General features: G+C 47.7%; 1 long non-coding RNA gene across 1 annotated transcript in view; it reads left to right on the top strand.

Annotated features, from left to right (window-relative positions):
- Positions 1–16,732: 16,732 nt before the first annotated feature.
- The window catches only part of LOC146822207 (uncharacterized), a 155,824-nt gene continuing 147,786 nt past the window's right edge, over positions 16,733–24,770 (top strand). Inside the window, exon 1 of the long non-coding RNA XR_014962818.1 lies at positions 16,733–16,849. This is a non-coding gene — a long non-coding RNA (uncharacterized LOC146822207). The remainder of the gene's footprint in view (positions 16,850–24,770) is intronic.

The following is a 24,770-nucleotide window of genomic DNA, read 5'->3' as shown; positions in this document are numbered from 1 at the left end:
GGCAGCCCCCTCCCTATTTTGTTCAATTTAGCCCCTGTGGTTTGGCTCACCGGGACATTTTGAGGCTCTGGGAGAGGGACCACACAACCCCCTCTTCCCACATTAATAATTTCGGCCATTGGGTGAGCTCCATGGGGCCTGTGGAAGCTCAGGGAGAGGGAGCAACTTTATACTCCACACTATGCCCATGCATTTTAATGTACAACACTCTATTTCACTACACAACACATTTCATTATGTCACAGTTCTCTTCTCTCTACTGTATGAAAACCAACTCCGAGCAGTTTACTACTAACGATACTCCAGTTTACTCCAGTCCATGCCACTCTACTTTACAATACACCAATATACTCTATTGTACTTTACTCCACATTACATAACACTACTCCAAACAACTCTACTCCAGTTTAGGAGTTGTTTGCTCCACTGCTTCACTACTCCACTGTATGCCACTACACTGTTAGCCACTCAATGGCATTGTTGCTCGCATATGAATTTACCTTAAGGAAATGAAAAGCAAAGAGGTTTTTGGCAAAACAGGAACAAATTGGTTAATTAAACACAGCAACTGGGAGAGTCTCAACAGTGTGTGTCTGGGGAAAGTCTACCTTTGTGCAAAGTTTCGACCAACAGTATATACATCTTGTGGGGTACAATAAAACAATTAAGCATGCTTGAAAAAGCATCTTAGTCATAAATTAACAAGTTGTGGCATCTGATAAGGACACAGGTGGCTCTCGACCTTGGGAAGAGCTAGTGTGGGCGAGTGTGTATGTGTTGCTGTTTGGACTGGTATTTCATTATTCACGTGGAGGAACTCCACCATCTATACTGATAAGAAAGACGTTCTATGGCTGCCAGAATGAGGATATGTCTGCCAACTCTACCTTTGTAATCTGAGTTGTGGGTCTAGTTCTAGGTCTGTGAGATTTGTCTAACTTGAGGATTATTCCTACCATCTACAAATTTGAGATAAACTTTCATTTAATTTCTAGACCCTGTCCCTTACCAGTAGCTTTTCAGTCATAATGCCAGGACCTGGCTGTGAGTGTGTCTTAAATAACTAAGCGAGAGAGCTTTTTTTCTGCAGAGACAAGAACATTATGGAGGAGGGTAATAGCATATTATTTGAGGACCTGAAGCTGGGAATGTGAAAGACAGTACAGGACCTGAAAACTGGAGCAGGTTGGAGCAGCCTCTGTTCTGAAGACTGGGCAGCAATAGCTTAGTGCCTTGCAAAGACTACTCTGCACACTTGACACAATTGACTACAAGAGCCAACTGGGGACCAGATGTACGACCACCAAAAAGAGCAACTGGCTAATAGCAAAAAATAGCAAGTCACTATTAGCGAGTCGCTATTCGCTACCTACCAACATCTCCGCAAACTAAATTGCGAGTCGCTATTGACTCGCAACGCTATTTGGGACAATCGCTAATAGCGAGTGGCAATCAGCTCGCAAATAGCGATACCCAAATAAACACCATTTCTGCCTGCGCAATTTGCAAGTGTGCGTGAAAATAGCAATAAAGCACTCGCAAACAGCTAAAATTGAATTAAAAAAAGTTAAACTTCCTGGTTGGGTTGAAGGCCCCCCCAAACAGGAAGTGGTGCCCAAATCAACTCCTGATCACAAACAAGCACATGTACTGGTGCAGCAGCATAGTCAGACCAGCAAGGATACCAGCAAGGGAACCAAGCAGAGGCTGAGCAAGCTGAAGTTTGCAGAAAAGGAACTCAATATAATTACAGAAGAATGCTGTAATAATCACAAGGAATTATTTGGCCAAACATCCCACCGTCTGGCTGAAAGTGAAAAGAAGTAGATTTGGCGCAGCATGCAGAGAAGGATCAACGTCCTGGGAGTAGCACACCACACCATCGATGACATCAAGAAAAGATAGTATGACCTACGCTCCAGGGCAAAAGAGAGGGTGGCAGAGTGCCTTGAAGCTGCAAAACAGACAGGAGGTGGACCATCCACATCAGCAGACCAGACACCAGTAGTGGCAATGGTGGGAGCCTCCCTGTAGCAGGCTTTCGCACCCTGGATACATCCCAGACATCCATAACTCCTGGTAAGTGAAAACTGTGCATGTGACGTGTACATACCCACTAACACATGTACTGTACATGCGTAGTAATCAAACACAAGCATATATCGATTCACTAACAACAAACAACCGGAGTGTTGCATCATGGGAGATGTAGTCTGTGTCAAAACAAGTGAAGTGAGGGAATCACTTGGGTTGATTAACATAGACGTAACACAGATACAGTGAAACACATCTTTTATTATCATCTCTTTTGTCACACAGACACACCACTTGAAGCAGAGGACACCGATGGGGACACATTGAGTAGCCACGAGCCAGAGGAAGTTGAGGAAGGGCAGGATGCTGGGGATAGGCCCACTGACAACACTTCCACTGCGGCTGCAACCACTCCCTTCCCAACATCAACTACCACCTCAGCAGCGCAGCACGACATCACACCACCAGGCCCTCAGTCCACCCATGTGCGTCATGCACCGAGAACCCAACAGTCCCAGTGGCGGTCCCAAGGCATGTCCTCAGATGGGTCATTAGGTCAGGCAATGTCAGCTCCCATTGACAGAGAAATGCTGCAGATAAAGCGCCTGCATAACCAGATACAAAAACCAAGAAATCTGAGAATGACCCAGGGCTTCCGTATGGTGACAACAAAACTAGTCCAGAATAGAGTCAAAGCTGGATGCCCTCACCAGCACCGTGGCAGACCTGGCAGTGGATAGAGAGAACCAGAGGCAGATTGAGCTCAGCAGGGTCCAAAAAATGGACAGTCTCATCAGGGCTATCAACAGGCTGGCTTATGCCACCAATAGACAGAGTCAACGCACACTTGCCCTACAAGTGGAAATGGGCCACTACAACGGCGATGTGGTGCGTGGTTTAAAGAAAATCACAGCTGTAGTTGAGACACTGCAGACAAACCAGTTACTCAGGGATGTTGGACTTGGTGGCACTGATAGCGAGTTATCAACCAGGAGCCACATGTCAGTCACAGATGTCCCTATGTTGCGCAGAAGCAGCAGCCGCAACCTTGGGTTGGCTAGTGGCACCTCTGGCTAGGCTACGTGCAGGAAATGACATTTCACTGTTTCTCAATCAACTTACATTTACATTTTCTTTTTTTCTATTGGTGACGGAACCCATTTATTTTCCCATAGCTGTCATTATATGAAGGTTACTGATGGACATGTTGTCCTACTAAACAAATGGATGTGTGAAAATGAAACACCCATTGGCATTCACAATTACTCATGTCTTTTGTACAGCTGAGTGAGTAGCTGGTGTGTACGTACCTTTCAGAAATAGTTGTTTGTAATCTGGTCCCTGCGCCTTCTCCCCTCTGCTGCAGCGCTGCCATCCCTCAGTCATTAGGCAGGTAGTCCCAGGCCATCATCTTCTGATTCTGTGTCAGACACATCCATGGGCAGTCCTACCCTGCAGGCCATGTTGTGGAGCATGGCACATGTTGCCACAATTTTACAGACTGTATCGGGTGCATATTGCAGAGCTCCACCACTCTTATGTAGGCATCTAAAGCTTGATTTCAGTATACCGAAAGTACGCTCAATCACTGTCTTAGTGCGCCTGTCTGCAGTGTTGTACCGCCTTTCATGGATGTTGGTGGGCGACAGGTACGGTGTGAGGATCCACGGACGCAGAGCATACGCACTGTCACCTGTTGTGAGACATAGGATGTTGATGTTGAATGCTTACAGGCATTCAATGACATTAACAAAAGTTTGGGAACAGGTGATAACATTACATAGGAGGTATCCATCATCAAAGTCACCACTTTCTAACCTTTGAAGTGGGCCACTGCGCCAGAAAATGAATGCATCGTGGGTGCTTCCTGGGTATTTGGCTACAATATCTGTTACGATGTTCTTTGCGTTACACACTGCTTGTATGTTGAGGGAATGTGTACTTTTTCTATTACGAAGGATATTTTCAATGCGGGATGGGGGACATACGGGCACGTGTCCCATCTATGCACCCGATTACCTGTGGGAACCTTGCTAACCTGTAGAAATCCATTTTTGTCTAGTCTAATTCCTGATTGTCACAGGACATGTATATGTGTTGATGTATGCGGTGTAGCATTGTGTCTAGGAAGTAATGGAAGAAACGTGAGAGCTCACTTTCAGATACACCATAAGCCACTGCAATGACATCCTGGTAACTACCAGAGGCCAAGAGGTGGAGGGAGCACAAAACCTGCACATGTGTGGGAATAGTGTTGCTGCGCATGGTACTACTCTCAAGTTGTGGCTTTAAGATGTCAATGAGCTCCAGTATGACCCTGCTACGTAGCCGGTACTGATCACAAATCTCCTCTGCAGTCCAATCCAACAATGTCAGCCTGACGCCGAAAATCCTCTCCTGTCTTCTTCTCCTCTGCCATGCCACCATTATCCGCCTCCTCCTTGCTAACCAATACAGGGAAGCCATTGTGGAAAGGTTTGTGATGCATTCTGGATGTCTTTTGATGGGTTGGACTTGATTACCACCTGTTGCTGTTTAGTGGTAAATTGTATGTGCAAAATGGCCTTTTTGCGACTTTTCGCAATTTGCGATTGTTCTGTACATGCATTTTAGCAACTCGCAAATTGCAATTCGCAATTTGGTACTTGCAAATTGCATGAGCTATTTTTACATGTCGGTATTTCTCGCAAATTGTGGCAATTGTGAGTGGCTTTTGCACATACTAAAGGGCCATTTTATCAGTTTGCGACCGAATTTGCGCATGCAAAATGGTCGTACATCTGGCCCTGTATGGCAAATAAAGTAAACAAAACAAAATATACAGAATGATAGCAATAGACTAATTATCATAAATAGCTTGTATGCTCCATGGTGAATGTTCTCTCTGCTTTGCAACGGAAAAAAAATCATAATAAGGTAGGGGACATTCATTCTGAAATAGTCCTGCGAGACATCCAGCATCAAATCTACAATACAAACAAGAACACGGTTGGAACTATGGAGACAGAAGAAGGAGCTCTGGAATAGAGGAAAAAGGGGGCAAACTAGAAAAGCACTGGCAGTCACAGAAGAAGGAGCTCTGGAATAGAGGAAAAAGGGGGGCAAACTAGAACAGAACTGGCAGTCACAGAAGAAGGAGCTCTGGAATACAGGAAGAAAGGGGCAAAATAGAACGGGACTGGAAGTCACAGAAGAAGGAGCTCTGGAATACAGGAGGAAGGTGGCAAACTAGAACGGGACTGGAAGTCACAGAAGAAGGAGCTCTGGAATACAGGAAGAAAGGGGCAAACTAGAACGGACTGGAAGTCACAGAAGAAGGAGCTCTGGAATAGAGGAAGAAGGGGGCAAACTACAACAAGACTGGCAGTCACAGAAGAAGGAGCTCTGGAAAACAGGAAGAAAGGGGCAAACTAGAACGGGACTGGAAGTCACAGAAGAAGGAGCTCTGGAATACAGGAAGAAAGGGGTAAACTAGAACGGGACTGGAAGTCACAGAAGAAGGAGCTCTGGAATAGAGGAAAAAGGGGGCAAACTAGAACAGGACTGGCAGTCACAGAAGAAGGAGCTCTGGAATACAGGAAAAAAGGGGCAAACTAGAACGGGACTGGAAGTCCCAGAAGAAGGAGCTCTGGAATACAGAAAGAAAGGGGTAAACTAGAACGGGACTGGAAGTCACAGAAGAAGGAGCTCTGGAATACAGGAAGAAGGGGGCAAACTAGAACGGGACTGGAAGTCACAGAAGAAGGAGCTCTGGAATACAGGAAGAAGGGGGCAAACTAGAACGGGACTGGAAGTCACACAAGAAGGAGCTCTGGAATATAGGAAGAAGGGGGCAAACTAGAACGGGACTGGAAGTCACAGAAGAAGGAGCTCTGGAATACAGGAAGAAGGGGGGAAACTAGAACGGGACTGGAAGTCACAGTAGAAGGAGCTCTGTAATACAGGAAGAAGGGGGGAAACTATAACAGCACTGGAAGTCACAGAAGAAGGAGCTCTGGAATACAGGAAGAAAGGGGCAAACTAGAACGGGACTGGAAGTCACAGAAGAAGGAGCTCTGGAATACAGGAAGAAAGGGGCAAACTAGAACAGGACTGGAAGTCACAGAAGAAGGAGCTCTGGTATACAGGAAGAAGGGGGGAAACTAGAACGGGACTGGAAGTCACAGAAGAAGGAGCTCTGGAATACAGGAAGTAGGGGGCAAACTAGAACGGGACTGGAAGTCACAGAAGAAGGAGCTCTGGAATACAGGAAGAAGGGGGCAAACTAGAACAGGACTGGAAGTCACAAAAAAAGGAGCTCTGGAATACAGGAAGAAAGGGGCAAGCTAGAACGGGACTGGAAGTCACAGAAGAAGGAGCTCTGCAATACAGGAAGAAGGGGGCAAACTAGAACGGGACTGGAACTCACAGAAGAAGGAGCTCTGGAATACAGGAAGAAGGGGGCAAACTAGAACGGGACTGGAAGTCACAGAAGAAGGAGCTCTGGAATACAGGAAGAAAGGGGCAAACTAGAACGGGACTGGAAGTCACAGAAGAAGGAGATCTGGAATACAGGAAGAAAGGGGTAAACTAGAACGGGACTGGAAGTCACAGAAGAAGGAGCTCTGGAATAGAGGAAAAAGGGGGCAAACTAGAACAGGACTGGAACTCACAGAAGAAGGAGCTCTGGAATACAGGAAGAAGGGGCAAACTAGAACGGGACTGGAAGTCACAGAAGAAGGAGCTCTGGAATACAGGAAGAAGGGGGCAAACTAGAACAGGACTGGAAGTCACAAAAGAAGGAGCTCTGGAATACAGGAAGAAAGGGGCAAGCTAGAACGGGACTGGAAGTCACAGAAGAAGGAGCTCTGCAATACAGGAAGAAGGGGGCAAACTAGAACGGGACTGGAACTCACAGAAGAAGGAGCTCTGGAATACAGGAAGAAGGGGGCAAACTAGAACGGGACTGGAAGTCACAGAAGAAGGAGCTCTGGAATACAGGAAGAAAGGGGCAAACTAGAACGGGACTGGAAGTCACAGAAGAAGGAGATCTGGAATACAGGAAGAAAGGGGTAAACTAGAACGGGACTGGAAGTCACAGAAGAAGGAGCTCTGGAATAGAGGAAAAAGGGGGCAAACTAGAAGAGGACTGGCAGTCACAGAAGAAGGAGCTCTGGAATACAGGAAGAAAGGGGCAAACTAGAACGGGACTGGAAGTCCCAGAAGAAGGATCTCTGGAATACAGGAAGAAAGGGGTAAACTAGAACGGGACTGGAAGTCACAGAAGAAGGAGCTCTGGAATACAGGAAGAAGGGGGCAAACTAGAACGGGACTGGAAGTCACAGAAGAAGGAGCTCTGGAATACAGGAAGAAGGGGCAAACTAGAACGGGACTGGAAGTCACAGAAGAAGGAGCTCTGGAATACAGGAAGAAGGGGGCAAACTAGAACGGGACTGGAAGTCACAGAAGAAGGAGCTCTGGAATATAGGAAGAAGGGGGCAAACTAGAACGGGACTGGAAGTCACAGAAGACGGAGCTCTGTAATACAGGAAGATGGGGGGAAACTAGAACGGCACTGGAAGTCACAGAAGAAGGAGCTCTGTAATACAAGAAGAAGGGGGGAAACTAGAACAGCACTGGAAGTCACAGAAGAAGGAGATCTGGAATACAGGAAGAAGGGGCAAACTAGAACGGGACTGGAAGTCACAGAAGAAGGAGCTCTGGTATACAGGAAGAAGGGGGCAAACTAGAACGGGACTGGAAGTCACAGAAGAAGGAGCTCTGGAATACAGGAAGTAGGGGGCAAACTAGAACGGGACTGGAAGTCACAGAAGAAGGAGCTCTGGAATACAGGAAGAAGGGGGCAAACTAGAATGGGACTGGAAGTCACAGAAGAAGGAGCTCTGGAATACAGGAAGAAGGGGGAAAACTAGAACAGGACTGGAAGTCACAGAAGAAGGAGCTCTGAAATTCAGAAAGAAGGGGGCAAACTAGAACAGGACTGGAAGTCACAGAAGAAGGAGCTCTGGTATACAGGAAGAAAGCGGCAAACTAGAACGGGACTGGAAGTCACAGAAGAAGGAGCTCTGGAATACAGGAAGAAAGGGGCAAACTAGAACGGGACTGGAAGTCACAGAAGAAGGAGCTCTGGTATACAGGAAGAAGGGGGGAAACTAGAACGGGACTGGAAGTCACAGAAGAAGGAGCTCTGGAATACAGGAAGTAGGGGGCAAACTAGAACGGGACTGGAAGTCACAGAAGAAGGAGCTCTGGAATACAGGAAGAAGGGGGCAAACTAGAACGGGACTGGAAGTCACAAAAGAAGGAGCTCTGGAATACAGGAAGAAAGGGGCAAACTAGAACGGGACTGGAAGTCACAGAAGAAGGAGCTCTGGAATACAGGAAGAAGGGGGCAAACTAGAATGGGACTGGAAGTCACAGTAGAAGGAGCTCTGGAATACAGGAAGAAGGGGGCAAACTAGAACGGGACTGGAAGTCACAGAAGAAGGAGCTCTGGAATACAGGAAGAAAGGGGCAAACTAGAATGGGACTGGAAGTCACAGAAGAAGGAGATCTGGAATACAGGAAGAAGGGGGGAAACTAGAATGGGACTGGAAGTCACAGAAGAAGGAGCTCTGGAATACAGGAAGAAGGGGGCAAACTAGAACGGGACTGGAAGTCACAGAAGAAGGAGCTCTGGAATACAGGAAGAAGGCGGCAAACTAGAACAGGACTGGAAGTCACAGAAGAAGGAGCTCTGGAATACAGGAAGAAGTGGACAAACTAGAACGGGACTGGAAGTCACAGAAGAAGCAGCTCTGGAATACAGGAAGAAGGGGGAAAACTAGAATGGGACTGGAAGTCACAGAAGAAGGAGCTCTGGAATACAGGAAGAAGGGGGCAAACTAGAACAGGGCTGGAAGTCACAGAAGAAGGAGCTCTGGAATACAGGAAGAAAGGGGTAAACTAGAACGGGACTGGAAGTCACAGAAGAAGGAGCTCTGGAATACAGGAAGAAGGGGGCAAACAAGAATGGGGCTGGAAGTCACAGAAGAAGGAGCTCTGGAATACAGGAGGAAAGGGGCAAACTAGAACGGGACTGGAAGTCACAGAAGAAGGAGCTCTGGAATAGAGGAAAAAGGGGGCAAACTAGAACACGACTGGCAGTCACAGAAGAAGGAGCTCTGGTATACAGGAAGAAAGGGGTAAACTAGAACGGGACTGGAAGTCACAGAAGAAGGAGCTCTGGAATACAGGAAGAAGGGGGCAAACTAGAACGGGACTGGAAGTCACAGAAGAAGGAGCTCTAGAATACAGGAAGAAGGGGGCAAACTAGAACAGGGCTGGAAGTCACAGAAGAAGGAGCTCTGGAATACAGGAAGAAGGGGGCAAACTAGAACGGGACTGGAAGTCACAGAAGAAGGAGCTCTGGTATACAGGAAGAAGGGGGGAAACTAGAACGGGACTGGAAGTCACAGAAGAAGGAGCTCTGGAATACAGGAAGAAGGGGGCAAACTAGAACGGGACTGGAAGTCACAGAAGAAGGAGCTCTGGAATACAGGAAGAAGGGGGCAAACTAGAACAGGGCTGGAAGTCACAGAAGAAGGAGCTCTGGAATACAGGAAGAAGGGGGCAAACTAGAACAGGACTGGAAGTCACAGAAGAAGGAGCTCTGGAATACAGGAAGTAGGGGTAAACTAGAACTGGACTGGAAGTCACAGAAGAAGGAGCTCTGGAATACAGGAAGAAGGGGGCAAACTAGAACGGGACTGGAAGTCACAGAAGAAGGAGCTCTGGAATACAGGAAGAAGGGGGCAAACTAGAACAGGACTGGAAGTCACAGAAGAAGGAGCTCTGGAATACAGGAAGAAGGGGGCAAACAAGAATGGGACTGGAAGTCACAGAAGAAGGAGCTCTGGAATGCAGGAAGAAAGGGGCAAACTAGAACGGGACTGGAAGTCACAGAAGAAGGAGCTCTGGTATACAGGAAGAAGGGGGCAAACTAGAACGGGACTGGAAGTCACAGAAGAAGGAGCTCTGGAATACAGGAAGAAGGGGGCAAACTAGAACGGGACTGGAAGTCACAGAAGAAGGAGCTCTGGAATACAGGAAGAAGGGGGCAAACTAGAACGGGACTGGAAGTCACAGAAGAAGGAGCTCTGGAATACAGGAAGAAGGGGGAAAACTAGAACAGGACTGGAAGTCACAGAAGAAGGAGCTCTGAAATTCAGAAAGAAGGGGGCAAACTAGAACAGGACTGGAAGTCACAGAAGAAGGAGCTCTGGTATACAGGAAGAAAGGGGCAAACTAGAACGGGACTGGAAGTCACAGAAGAAGGAGCTCTGGAATACAGGAAGAAAGGGGCAAACTAGAACGGGACTGGAAGTCACAGAAGAAGGAGCTCTGGTATACAGGAAGAAGGGGGGAAACTAGAACGGGACTGGAAGTCACAGAAGAAGGAGCTCTGGAATACAGGAAGTAGGGGGCAAACTAGAACGGGACTGGAAGTCACAGAAGAAGGAGCTCTGGAATACAGGAAGAAGGGGGCAAACTAGAACGGGACTGGAAGTCACAAAAGAAGGAGCTCTGGAATACAGGAAGAAAGGGGCAAACTAGAACGGGACTGGAAGTCACAGAAGAAGGAGCTCTGGAATACAGGAAGAAGGGGGCAAACTAGAATGGGACTGGAAGTCACAGTAGAAGGAGCTCTGGAATACAGGAAGAAGGGGGCAAACTAGAACGGGACTGGAAGTCACAGAAGAAGGAGCTCTGGAATACAGGAAGAAAGGGGCAAACTAGAATGGGACTGGAAGTCACAGAAGGAGGAGATCTGGAATACAGGAAGAAGGGGGAAAACTAGAACGGGACTGGAAGTCACAGAAGAAGGAGCTCTGGAATACAGGAAGAAGGGGGCAAACTAGAACGGGACTGGAAGTCACAGAAGAAGGAGCTCTGGAATACAGGAAGAAGGCGGCAAACTAGAACAGGACTGGAAGTCACAGAAGAAGGAGCTCTGGAATACAGGAAGAAGGGGACAAACTAGAACGGGACTGGAAGTCACAGAAGAAGGAGCTCTGGAATACAGGAAGAAGGGGGAAAACTAGAATGGGACTGGAAGTCACAGAAGAAGGAGCTCTGGAATACAGGAAGAAGGGGGCAAACTAGAACAGGGGTGGAAGTCACAGAAGAAGGAGCTCTGGAATACAGGAAGAAAGGGGTAAACTAGAACGGGACTGGAAGTCACAGAAGAAGGAGCTCTGGAATACAGGAAGAAGGGGGCAAACAAGAATGGGGCTGGAAGTCACAGAAGAAGGAGCTCTGGAATACAGGAGGAAAGGGGCAAACTAGAACGGGACTGGAAGTCACAGAAGAAGGAGCTCTGGAATAGAGGAAAAAGGGGGCAAACTAGAACACGACTGGCAGTCACAGAAGAAGGAGCTCTGGTATACAGGAAGAAAGGGGTAAACTAGAACGGGACTGGAAGTCACAGAAGAAGGAGCTCTGGAATACAGGAAGAAGGGGGCAAACTAGAACGGGACTGGAAGTCACAGAAGAAGGAGCTCTAGAATACAGGAAGAAGGGGGCAAACTAGAACAGGGCTGGAAGTCACAGAAGAAGGAGCTCTGGAATACAGGAAGAAGGGGGCAAACTAGAACAGGACTGGAAGTCACAGAAGAAGCTCTGGAATACAGGAAGAAAGGGGTAAACTAGAACGGGACTGGAAGTCACAGAAGAAGGAGCTCTGGAATACAGGAAGAAGGGGACAAACTAGAACGGGACTGGAAGTCACAGAAGAAGGAGCTCTGGAATACAGGAAGAAGGGGGCAAACTAGAACAGGGCTGGAAGTCACAGAAGAAGGAGCTCTGGAATACAGGAAGAAGGGGGCAAACTAGAACAGGACTGGAAGTCACAGAAGGAGCTCTGGAATACAGGAAGAAAGGGGTAAACTAGAACGGGACTGGAAGTCACAGAAGAAGGAGCTCTGGAATACAGGAAGAAGGGGGCAAACTAGAACGGGACTGGAAGTCACAGAAGAAGGAGCTCTGGAATACAGGAAGAAGGGGGCAAACTAGAACAGGACTGGAAGTCACAGAAGAAGGAGCTCTGGAATACAGGAAGAAGGGGGCAAACAAGAATGGGACTGGAAGTCACAGAAGAAGGAGCTCTGGAATACAGGAAGAAAGGGGCAAACTAGAACGGGACTGGAAGTCACAGAAGAAGGAGCTCTGGAATAGAGGAAAAAGGGGGCAAACTAGAACGGGACTGGAAGTCACAGAAAAAGGAGCTCTGGAATACAGGAAGAAGGGGGCAAACTAGAACAGGACTGGAAGTCACAGAAGAAGGAGCTCTGGAATACAGGAAGAAGGGGGCAAACAAGAATGGGACTGGAAGTCACAGAAGAAGGAGCTCTGGAATACAGGAAGAAAGGGGCAAACTAGAACGGGACTGGAAGTCACAGAAGAAGGAGCTCTGGAATAAAGGAAAAAGGGGGAAACTAGAACAGGACTGGCAGTCACAGAAGAAGGAGCTCTGGTATACAGGAAGAAAGGGGCAAACTAGAACAGGACTGGAAGTCACAGAAGAAGGAGCTCTGGAATACAGGAGGAAAGGGGGCAAACTAGAACGGGACTGGAAGTCACAGAAGAAGGAGCTCTGGAATACAGGAAGAAAGGGGCAAACTAGAACGGGACTGGAAGTCACAGAAAAAGGAGCTCTGGAATACAGGAAGAAGGGGGCAAACTAGAACAGGACTGGAAGTCACAGAAAAATGAGCTCTGGAATACAGGAAGAAAGGGGCAAACTAGAACGGGACTGGAAGTCACAGAAGAAGGAGCTCTGAAATACAGGAAAAGGAATCTAAAATACAAACAAGAAAAGGACTAGTATTTTAGAGGCAGAACAGGGAGCTCTGGAATACAGGACACAGGTAGCTACAACGTCAAATAATAGACCGGCAACAGAGAAACTACAGCATCAAAGAGCCATGGACAGGAAGCGACTAACTATAAAAGCAAGACAGGTACTGTCAAACCAAGAAACAATGTGCAAAGCTCACAGAGGGTCTCAGAAGCAACACAATTGTGAAAACTCTTAGCACTGACTTCATTGGCATAACGGCTAAGTTTAATGGAATATATATGACTACAAGTCCCAGGATTCAAGGGAAAAAACCTGTACTGGAGCAACACATCATGCAAGGATCTGGGAAACTTGGTAGGGCTGCATTGGACGATCGATACAACCGGCAGCTTTGGTGCAGCGAGAGAGAGCGCCAAGGTAGAGAGAGCGTCAAGGGAGAGAGAGCGCCATGGGAGAGAGAGAGCCAAGGGAGAGAGAGCGCCAAGGGAGAGAGAGAGCCAAGGGAGAGAGAGAGCCAAGGGAGAGAGAGAGAGCCAAGGGAGAGAGAGAGCCAAGGGAGAGAGAGTGCCAAGGGAGAGAGAGCGCCAAGGGAGAGAGAGAGCAGGGAGAGAGAGAGCCAAGGGAGAGAGAGTGCCAAGGGAGAGAGAGCGCCAAGGGAGAGAGAGAGCCAAGGGAGAGAGAGAGCCAAGGGAGAGAGAGAGCGCCAAGGGAGAGAGAGCGCCAAGGGAGAGTGAGAGCCAAGGGAGAGAGAGCGCCAAGGGAGAGAGAGAGCCAAGGGAGAGAGAGAGCCAAGGGAGGAGCCAAGGGAGAGAGAGAGCCAAGGGAGAGAGAGCGCCAAGGGAGAGAGAGCGCCAAGGGAGAGAGAGAGCCAAGGGAGAGAGAGAGCCAAGGGAGAGAGAGCGCCAAGGGAGAGAGAGCGCCATGGGAGAGAAAGAGCCAAGGGAGAGAGAGAGCCAAGGGAGAGAGAGAGCCAAGGGAGAGAGAGCGTCAAGGGAGAGTGAGCGCCAAGGGAGAGAGAGCACCAAGGGAGAGAGAGCGCCAAGGGAGAGATTGCGCCAAGGGAGAGATTGCGCCAAGGGAGAGAGAGCGCCAAGGGAGAGAGAGCGCCAAGGGAGAGAGAGAGCCAAGGGAGAGAGAGCACCAAGGGAGAGAGAGAGCCAAGGGAGAGAGAGCGCCAAGGGAGAGAGAGCGCCAAGGGAGAGAGAGAGCCAAGGGAGAGAGAGCGCCAAGGGAGAGAAAGAGCCAAGGGAGAGAGAGAGCCAAGGGAGAGAGAGAGCCAAGGGAGAGAGAGCGCCAAGGGAGAGAGAGAGCCAAGGGAGAGAGAGAGCCAAGGGAGAGAGAGCGCCAAGGGAGAGAGAGCGCCAAGGGAGAGAGAGAGCCAAGGGAGAGAGAGAGCCAAGGGAGAGAGAGCGCCAAGGGAGAGATTGCGCCAAGGGAGAGAGAGCGCCAAGGGAGAGAGAGCGCCAAGGGAGAGAGAGAGCCAAGGGAGAGAGAGCGCCAAGGGAGAGAGAGAGCCAAGGGAGAGAGAGAGCCAAGGGAGAGAGAGAGCCAAGGGAGAGAGAGAGCCAAGGGAGAGAGAGCGCCAAGGGAGAGAGAGAGCCAAGGGAGAGAGAGCGCCAAGGGAGAGAGAGAGCCAAGGGAGAGAGAGCGCCAAGTGAGAGAGAGAGAGCCAAGGGAGAGAGAGAGCCAAGGGAGAGAGAGCGCCAAAGGAGAGAGAGAGCGCCAAGGGAGAGAGAGAGCCAAGGGAGAGAGAGCGCCAAGGGAGAGAGAGAGCCAAGGGAGAGAGAGCGCCAAGGGAGAGAGAGAGCCAAGGGAGAGAGAGCGCCAAGTGAGAGAGAGAGTGCCAAGGGGGAGAGAGAGCCAAGGGAGAGAGAGCGCCAAGGGAGAGAGAGCCAAGGGAGAGAGTGAGCCAAGGGAGAGAGAGCCAAGGAAGAGAGAGAGCCAAGGGAGAGAGCCACGTGTTAGGAATCAGACAGGTGCTGAGACTCAGAGCTCTACCATGAGAGGGAAGGCTGCACTGGGACTTGGAGAAGCAAAGACTAAAGAAGCCAGAAGGCACAACAAGGCAAACAAGGAAACCAGGACCGGATCAGAGGTCAGACGGAGGACAGTCCGAAAACCATATATGGATCAGTCCGTGGATCTGTAGAGTCCAGGAACCATGAAACACTGAGGGCTCCACTCCAAGGACGGGGTCTTGGCAAGGGCCAGAATTCGTCCTGGTGGTGCTGTGAACACCAAGAGTGGAAAGAGAAGAAGTGAAGTGAGAACCGAGGTGTCTGGTGTCATTCTGGGGTGAACTGGGGCAAAAGGGGACGACAAAGGGCCCTTGTGAGTACCACGTGGTGGCCAGACGGAAGAATCCTGGCAGATAATCCATGACTGCGCATCTGCTGGCAAAGAGTAAGGGGCCAGATGGGAATCCGAAAGGAGATGAAAAACAGAACTGAAGGAAAATTAAAAATGGTGTCTGTTCATGTTGAAAAGAGTAGGGGACCAGGCAAAATTGAATGCCAGGTGTTTCGATGGAGGAACACCCCAAAAACTTCTGGGGACACTGCAACTTGTTTGGTACACCATAAACGTGATGGCATATTTCACAAGAATCCTTCAGAACCGCCTGTAAAATCTATGGCTGTTTAGCCAGTTAGTAATGAAAATTATTATGTAAAATTCCCAGTGGGGCCCCGTTTCCTTGGGAAGGAGTGACCTCTGACCTCTCTGGGAAAGGTCAGTTTCAGTGTGTGACTCTGGATGGTTCACATTATTCCCTGAGAGTCCGCACCGAGCTCACAGGGACCCCTGGAGCCCTAAGACCATCTTCAAGGCTTCAAGTGGGGTGGGGGGGGGGCTGCGAAATGCACCAAGTGGAATCATTCCTTTAAACATGTCTTCAAGGAGGAGTGGAGAGGGCAACCCTCACCCAGAACTACTGGGTGTATCCTGGGCAGCCCTCTGTGCTTCCTCAGTGCGGAACACGGTTCAGTGTGTCGAGATATCGAGACACACACACGTACGGGTGTCTCCAGGGCGGTACAAGTGACTGTGTCATTATTCTGATAAAGCGCTTCCTCCCTCCTGCTCTTGGCGTGAATAAACCGTGCACTGTCTTCCATCACGGACGAGTAGTAACATACAAGACTTCATACCGCTGTTGCTACAAGTTCTAAGCGCAGCGAGTTGTCGTTGTTACCGTATTTATGGTATTCGAGCGCGTATGTTGTATTACTTTGCCCATCTCTGGACATGCTTTTGTGTATAAATTGCATTGTGTTAACAAAACACAAGAGCGGTATTCTGTACAAGAGTCACAGAGGGACTGTCAGCGGTCACGCCTCTACCCCGCTATTGAAAAACAGCATTAAACAAAATCTCTGTTCCATCAACTGCTGAGGGTATCGGGCAGCCCTGGCGAGAGGACATGGGAGGCGGGATGAGTTGCTTATAGGGGTTGGAGGGGTCCTAAAAGAGGGGCGCCGTGGGCAGCCGCCCTCCTTGCATAAGGCATGAGTATGTGCTTGGGGCCAAGTCTGTGTTCTGCAGCCTGCTCCTACCTTTGATGATCGTACAGTCACTGACTTTATTTTCACGTCCAAATCTCTTGGGCAATTTCAAGACAGGGATATCCGCTATTGCCAAACACCTGTTCTCGTCGCACCGAGTCCAGAAGGCAGGAGGGTGGAGTCACCGACAAAAGAGACCGAGGAAACCCGCTGGTTGGCAGTATGCTGGAGACAGTGACACGGGGAGGCTTCAGAGCCTCATTGGCTGATGCCTTTATTCATTAGCATCGTTTTCGCCGCCTTTCCCGTCCGTTATAACCCAATAAATCCCAGACACCGTGCCCCGGGTGCAGCGGGGATTCGGCTATCACTGTCCACGCCACGATGAAGACTGCAGCCGCCATCTTGCTCCTTGAGGCCCTCATTGGGCTCTTGGTGGCGCTTCCGCTGAAGGGACAGGATATTACTCTAAGTGAGTCGGCAGCGCTCGCACCTTCAGGCCCGGCATCATCTACTTGGAAGGTTCTGTTTCTCTGTCAGCCTCCTCAGAAAGAAATATCTTATATTTAGGCCCAGTTTTATAGAGGGGGCCGGGAGGGGGAGGGGCGGACCAGGTCCTCCCAAGGTTCATATACCATTAGAAAAACATATTTTATTCATTTTTTGGTACTGCTTCGTCCTGGCCCGCGGCCTCGTTTTCTCAGTTTTACTTGTTTAACTTGTTACCTTGATGCTTTTGAAGTTTTTGAGATAGCTGTCTGTTATTTATCATGAACTGCTGGGGTACATGTGACCTTCCCTTTACATCAAAAGAGACGGCAAGCTCCCTTAAAGCAGCGCAGAGACGCCATATGGCAGAAATACTAGAAACATCCCAAGAAAAGTGATCAGTATACTATGTATATCTCACACACACACACACCCGCACACACATGCGTGCGCACACACATTATATGCTCACTTTTTTTTAACCTTTTTTGGGATTTTAAAATCCTACCAGATTGTTTCTGCCATGTCGTATATATACATATATATCTTAGTAGAGATTTGTTCTATTTTCTTCCTGCTGTTTTTTATTCTTAACTTGCAGAGCTATTTAAAACAAGCATTTGCAATGCAATTGGTCTTGCCTTTGGACGTTATATGTATTTAGCTATGCAGCACATTAGCCTGGGTGATGAAACATCTACTGTTCTTTAACATGGAGGTAAAGTAAGCACCAAACTGCGTGAAACGCCAGGTATGGGAACATGTGGAGAGAGATATTGCCTTTCAGTGGGAAATGGTATAGTCCGAAGCTCTGTTTTTAATTTTAAATACAGGGCCTTCGGTGGTCATATCACTGAAAACACAGGATTTGAAAAAAATATTATTGTCTATGAGTGCTCTTGGAAGACAATTTCTATGGACTGGAATCTAGAGAATGCTAAAGTGATTCTGGTATTTTACTAACCTCTGCTGGTTGTTTTATATCAAGAACGTTAAATAGAGGCAGTTGCCAGAAAAATTAAAAAAAATTAAAGTCCCTCAACAGAAAGCAATTCTGGTATTCTAATGACCTCTACGGGTCCTTTTCTATCAAGACAGGTAAATAGAGGCAGGTGAAGAAGCAGAAAGTAATTCTGGTATTTTACTGACCTCTACTGGTCGCTTTCTATCAAGGCAGTTAAACAGAGGCAGTTGAACAGAGAAAAAAGTCCCTAAGCGGAAGGAGACAAGTCCTAGGACTAACCACAGAGCCAGCAAAGTACATACACATATAAGTATATACCAAAGTATCAGGCGCGCAACACCCATTGGACTCACAGGGCTTCAGCCCCCCCCTCCCCCCGTCGTGTGTGGCAGCCCGGGATGAGAGAGCTTCCCGGCGCGCACACAGCCGCACCCGAGCACTTCACAGGTCTTTAAAAGACCATTTGCATGTTAATGAGGCCTCGCTGTTGTTTCACCCCTTCTAAGAGCCCCTGCAGCTCCACTCTGCCTATGCCTTAAAAGATTCAGCCCCCCCTGAAATTTTTTCTTAGCCCCCCGAAATTTGGCTCTAGTTGCGCCTCTGCACAGTATATACAAGAGGTTTCAAATGCTCGACCTAAAAACTACCCTTGCCACAGGTTTTGACTTTTCTGGCGTCATGTTGTGTCAGGGGCCGCTCTGCGGAGACGAGTGATGTCTGCAGCTTAGCGGTGGATGAGAGGAGGGGTGTGAACATAATGGGACTAAATATCACCCATTCAGTTAATGTATATCATTACAGGGGCCCCTGAAGTCCCAGAGCTATGTGTGGGTCTTTCACCTTACGGCCCATGTACATTGTCTGTAGGATGCCTGATCTCACAGGAGCCTCAAGACAGTTAGTGGTGGTGTAAAGGGGGCACTGGCTTGACTTGCACCACTGACCTGCATGCTGTGCCTAAACCACCACCTCACTAGCGGATAAAAGAATGACAGACCGTGCAGACTCCACGTTAGTTTGGAATTTAATAAGGCAGACGGCGCTAGCAGACCTCCGCCCGCTCCATGCCAGCAGTGACCAGGGCTTTAAGTGGCCCATGTCTCACCGGTGCTGTGCATCGGCAGTTTTTTTTTTAAAAAAAGGCCTCTGTTATGTGCCCTGGCACAGGCGGTCCGTTTATTCCGGACTGCAGGGTTATTCCGGACTGCAGGGACAGCAGGCACCTCGATGTGCGCTGCTCACACTGCTCATTTCTCACTAGTGGGAAAGTAACGCCATGACGTCATGCCAGGTGAGCGTTGTAGGGGACGGGAAATCCTTTAAAGAGAGCCATTTTCTGCCTGGATTTCCCTTCTCTTTTCGAAACTCAGGAGCAGCAACATCGTCGTGGTGTCACCACCAGGGCTTTCAGTGGAAGCTTTTTCAATATCACATACAAGCCATCGTTCCATTGACAAAGCCAATAGTCGTGACTTGTTGTAGGTATGATGTTACTTGTATCATATATCTGGATGCAATGACAGAAACAGCAAAATATAAGTCGGACGGCACACTATGCTAAGCACAGGTTTTAACCTTACTGTGTTTTTAAGCCGCACTTTGGCCACGCCCCTTTGAGAGCCTCCCAGTATTTTCATCCCACTTAAATCCCTGCAGCCAGTGATGGTCAAAGGATGCAATGTGAGTATTCTGTGAAGCAGACCATGGGTGAAGTATTATTGTGACCCGCCACATGAGGGCGCACTGACCCTAAACTGTACTAATGAAAGTCATGGTCCCTGGTGAGTGACAGGTGAATATTATAACACATTTCAGTACAGAGCTCGAGTTGGGGTGATGTCGAGGTAGCGCCAATAAATCTTCCATTAACTTATCTTGCAGTACATGTACTATTTTACTGCGTGGAATAAAACAGTATTCAGCAATCAATCGAAGAAGCAGCCACGTATGAAAAGAAAGATCCATCTACTAAAGATTATATTACACAATTGTGCCTAAAAACATTGGGGCTTATTTACAAGGTTCTTGCGCCACTGTTGCGTCATTTTTAACATGGGAAAAGTGACACAAAAGTAGCGCAAGTGGCTTGTAAATCTGTCCCATATTTCCCAAAGAAATTCTGCACAACACATTTTACGTGAGCTGCATCTTTTAATCTTTGTTTATCTCTGCACGGGCTTTCAGCGAAGAGAGTATGTAGGGTCGTGTAGATGGACTACCCCACACATTAATAAATGCGACCAGATGGTACGTTCTGGACCACCATACTTTTTACAAATTAGACATGAGTTTTAGAGATTGTTCTGAAATGATGATATGGAATATTTCAATGAAAAGGGATGTCATGTTTTCTGCGGTCTAGTGACTTTGCACAAGGTTCCAGGGTCTCCATCGCAGAACTGCCGGATTCAGCTCTTCACCGGCACTGTCTCTAGTCTATAGTTTGATCAGTCAGTTCTGAACACAAACATTTGCAATGCAATCGGTCTCGCCTTTGGGAACCTATATGTATTTAGCTATGCAGCACATTAGCATGGGTGCTGAACATCTACCGTTCTTTAAAAGGGAGGGAGAGTAAGCACCAAACTGCGTGACACGCCAGGTATGGGAACACATGGAGAGAAATATTGCCTTTCAGTGGGAAATGGTATAGTCGTAAGCTCTGTTTTTAATATAAAATCAGTGCCTTCGGTGGTCATATCACTGAAAAAAGAAAATGGTCTACGGGTGCTAGTGGAAGACAATTTCTTTGGACTGGAATCTAGAGCATGCTAAAGTGATTCTGCTACTTTGCTGATAGTGATTCTGCGGGTTGTTTCTTATTAGGACAAATAGAGGCAGTTGAAAAGAAAAAAAAAGTCCTTAAGTGGAAGCAGACAAGTCCTAGGGCTGATCTCCAGACCCCACATAGTACATACACATATAAGTATATAATAAGTATATACTAAAGTATATACAAGAGGCCTCGAATGCTCGACCTAAACACACAAAGGAGAAAGAAGGAGGATGAGAAAGACTTTAGTACCGTCACAAAGGGAGACAGCAGGAACCAGCAAGAGGAATAAACGAGCCAAGGGTGTCAGGTACTGGATTAAAGAGGTCTGGGGTGGTTTCAATTCTAGAGAGCCCTGGTATTCGGCCCGCCGACATTTATTCAATAGGGCTTCCGCGCAGAGCTTTGGGCACCAGTACTCATTATTTGACAAATTAAGCACTGACGCATCTGAAAAATACTTTTCCTTCGACGATGCACACAACACTCATCCCACTGTGGCGCAGTGCTTTCCTAGTCACAGCTCACTCGCAGGCTCCCTCACCAGACGTGTGGAAGTGCTTCGGGCTCGTGCTCTTACCAACTTGCTCCTTTAATGGACTGTAATGGAAGTGGAGTTCCTTGTGCGCTGCAGGGCTCGGGGTTTACTGCTCCGGTGTCCCGGTGAAATAAACACTGAGCAGCTGAAGCACGAGGCAGGAAACGCGAGAGCATAGCTGCCAAGGTTTTAGATTGCTATGTGTGACATTTTCATAATTTCCGTGTAATTATTAGAGCCATTAGAACCATTATGAGTGGCGCTTTTCTCGCCAGCAAAATCAACCAACAAAAGATGAGGGAAACATAAATATCAGAAATCTGACCTATTTGAGCAGCGAGAAACGCTAAGGTCTTAAAACTGCTGCAAATTCATGAGGTGGCTGAGTCATAATCACAACAAAATTATCAAAATATCATACATAGCAATCTGAAACCTTGGCAGATATAAAAGAGGGCGAGCATCACTTCACATAACATAGCATTGAAGACCATGCCAATACTTCTGTTCTTGACACCAAGTCTTATTTACTTAAATATTTCATAAAAGTGATAGGAAGTATGTGTTTTATTCTTTTGCTATTTTATTGCTTCTCTTGTACAATGCTGATCATATAAACTTGTGAATTTTGGTTGGCATTATGTATTGACTAATAAGAATAAAAAGGCAGAAGCAATGCCAATTAGACAAAAAGAAAAGGAGCATGGTAAAACAAGGAGAATAAAACAAACAACTTTTTCCAGGTGGTGTTTGTTGTCCCAGACGCGAGGCCATGCAAAAAATTCATGTGATGAAAAAGGTTTTTCACTTGGAGTGGGGTGAACTAAGTCGGTAAAGCTGTCACTGCAGGGAACACCTTATTCATAAGCGAATGCTGTAAGCAGGAAAGTAAGACTTGTGAAGTAACTGCTAATATTAGCCTCAAATGTCACCACTAGAAAAAAAAAAGCGGACAGCTAGAAAGCAGGTCACATGGCTCCGCTAAGAATTAACACTAAAAGGAGCAAGGACATGTGTTTATACTGCAGAACCATCTAACAGAGTGTGAGAGGCCCTAACACAGAACCCAGCTACCTCGGGGCCTAAAGCGTGCATTAATTAGAGTCAGCTGACTCGCGGACTCCGGCTGGCGCAGTTAGCAGTGTCATGACAGCATGGAGCTGGGCAGGCTTCAGGAGAGGCTGGGAGATACGCACAGGCTGTATTATTGCAAAATGTAGCACCAGTGAAGTGAGCAGTCCAGGGGTCTGGCGCATCACAGCTACACAATTCACTTACTTGAACGAGTCAATAAACTAAGAGAACTGCATGTACTTTGTAGCAAAGAGAAACCTTTTAAGTCATTTTTAATACATACTTAGTGCATATTTGCTATGCCGTGGGTTTTAGAACAAGCTGCGCACGGTTCACCCTGCAGCAGAGCCTCTCTTCCTCCTGCAGAGTACAGCTTATTGCCCGCGCTGTGACCTGGGAAATGTCTGGGAGCACCAAGAGATGTCTCATACAGGAGACTGGTTGGGCCCGGAGAGGTAGGGGACACGTTTGTACTCAGCAAGGAATGTTAGAGTACTTAAATCTGAGACTTTTTAAAATTAAATCCCGGAGGTTGATTTTCCAGTGTAAAAAACACTTAAGCTGTTCTTTTTAACGAATGGATAAACCTTTCCTCTTGAAGCAATATCGTGATCGGAACAAGAGGACAATACTCCCTGGGGCGCACAATTGAAAATATCTGAAATCAGTTCTTAAGTGTGTTGGATTGCTGAATTTTACTTAGCCCACGTGCATGGAACTAGAGAATTTTCATATTCTGCAGCGTACATTGAAACGATGGTTCTGAGATGGACAGTTTGATTGTCTCGAAAATAAATTGCTGCAAAGTCATTTTGTTTGGAGCTCTGCTGCCCTCTTGTGCGCTGTGTTGGCTCTGACATTGGCGCAGCGAATAAGAGAAAGCCGGAGAGCATACATTTTCTTTCGTCTAATTGCTGAACGTCGGATACTGTCTCATCTACAGGGTAGGTTATATAATGTTGTGACTCTAAAGCACTGCGTGAAACAGATAAGAGTATTACCAACAAGCATTGGCAATACAATAGGACTCGCATTTACGCAAGACCTATTGCATTGCAAATAGCAATGCGTGCGGGCGACAAGGCAGGAGGGGGGTGGCGGCGAGAAGGCATCGGACTGCGGGAAGGAGGGCACAGGAAGAAAGTAGTCTGTGCTGTGAAAGGGCCAGTAGCCGTGGAATGACACAAATGACTGACATGGCTGTTATGGGGAGGGACTAACAAGCTTAAAACCAATCGGAATTCAGCATTTAGAACCTAAGCCAACGAAGAAGATGGGCTGGAGAGTGGGTGGAGCTTCCACAAAGCTTTCACACTAAAGTGTATACTGCATGCCTCACAAAGCAATGGCAGCGCATGCGCGCTGCAACACTAGGCAAGACCTAAAAAGAGGAAAGAGCATGACAACTCGCAGATTGGAGGGAAGAAGGAACAGATGCTGGAAATAGGAGAGCGAACAAAGAGGCAAATAAAAAACAGAGACAGGGAACATGAAGAGAAGAGAGAAACAAGGTCAGAGAATAGATGGGAAAATGGAAGGAAAGAAATGAGAACATGGACAGAGTAAAGAGAGGTAAAAAAAGAGAGGCAGAGAGACAGGGAGTGTTTAGGGACAGACAATGGGGCTTTGAGGTAGAGGGGGATTAGCGGAGAGGCTGACGTAAAAGAGAAACGAGTTGCTGGAAGAAGTGACAGAAACTGAGAGAAGTAGTTGTGAGAGGAAAGAGAAAGGAGGTAGATATGAGAATAAATGGGGGTGAGAAGTGAACCAAAGAGTAGAAGAATATCAGAGTAAAAGAGAAGAGAGAATGGAACCTAAGCAGCGAGAATAAGAGCAGACAAATGAGGGCAGGTATGAAAGGAACTTTAGAGGGAGGTCAGCGGAAAGTGAGGAGTCGTCTAGTGGCTCCTACCTGATGCGTGGTGTGAACTTGTAAAACTCTTTTGTATTGTGTTACAGAGACTTGTGTAGCCAATGCTCACAATGATTGTGGGTTTGTAGGGGCTGCAGAAAGCACTGTGTGCAATAATGAATAGTGCGTGGGGGCTGAGACTTGACCAGTGGATAAAGGGGCTGGAAGAAGCAGTCAGGTCATGTTCTGCAGCAATCAGTGGGGGATGGGAGGGGCTGTTCCAGAAAGATCTGGGAGGGGACCTACCAGGGTTGTGCACATCTGTAGGAGTGTGGGTCAGTTCCATGTGTCAGTTACAGAGCTGGTGACTCTGGGTGCAACATGCGGGAAAGGCAAAGAGGTTAACACAGACCTGTTACTGTGCCATCCACTGAGAGCAAACCCAGTGATGCTACAAACTCAGCCTCCATGGTCGAGCAGTCAGTCCCTCTATTGCCCATTGGCACTGCTGCACAAACAAGATTAACATTTAACCAGCTGTGAGAGCTCAAACTGATCTCCAGATGAGTGAGGGTCACTCGCAATGAGTGAGAGGCGAGCTATCTGCAAACTTCCTCATCACAGTCATCAAATCAACAGTTAGAGACTTCATTCTCTAACTGTTTCCCATAATGTCCCATATGGAGCTTGCTGTTCTGCAATT

Source organism: Triturus cristatus, chromosome 6, assembly GCF_964204655.1.
Source record: "Triturus cristatus chromosome 6, aTriCri1.1, whole genome shotgun sequence".
Taxonomy (NCBI): Eukaryota; Metazoa; Chordata; class Amphibia; order Caudata; family Salamandridae; genus Triturus; species Triturus cristatus.
This window is presented reverse-complemented; position numbering and strand designations above follow the sequence as displayed.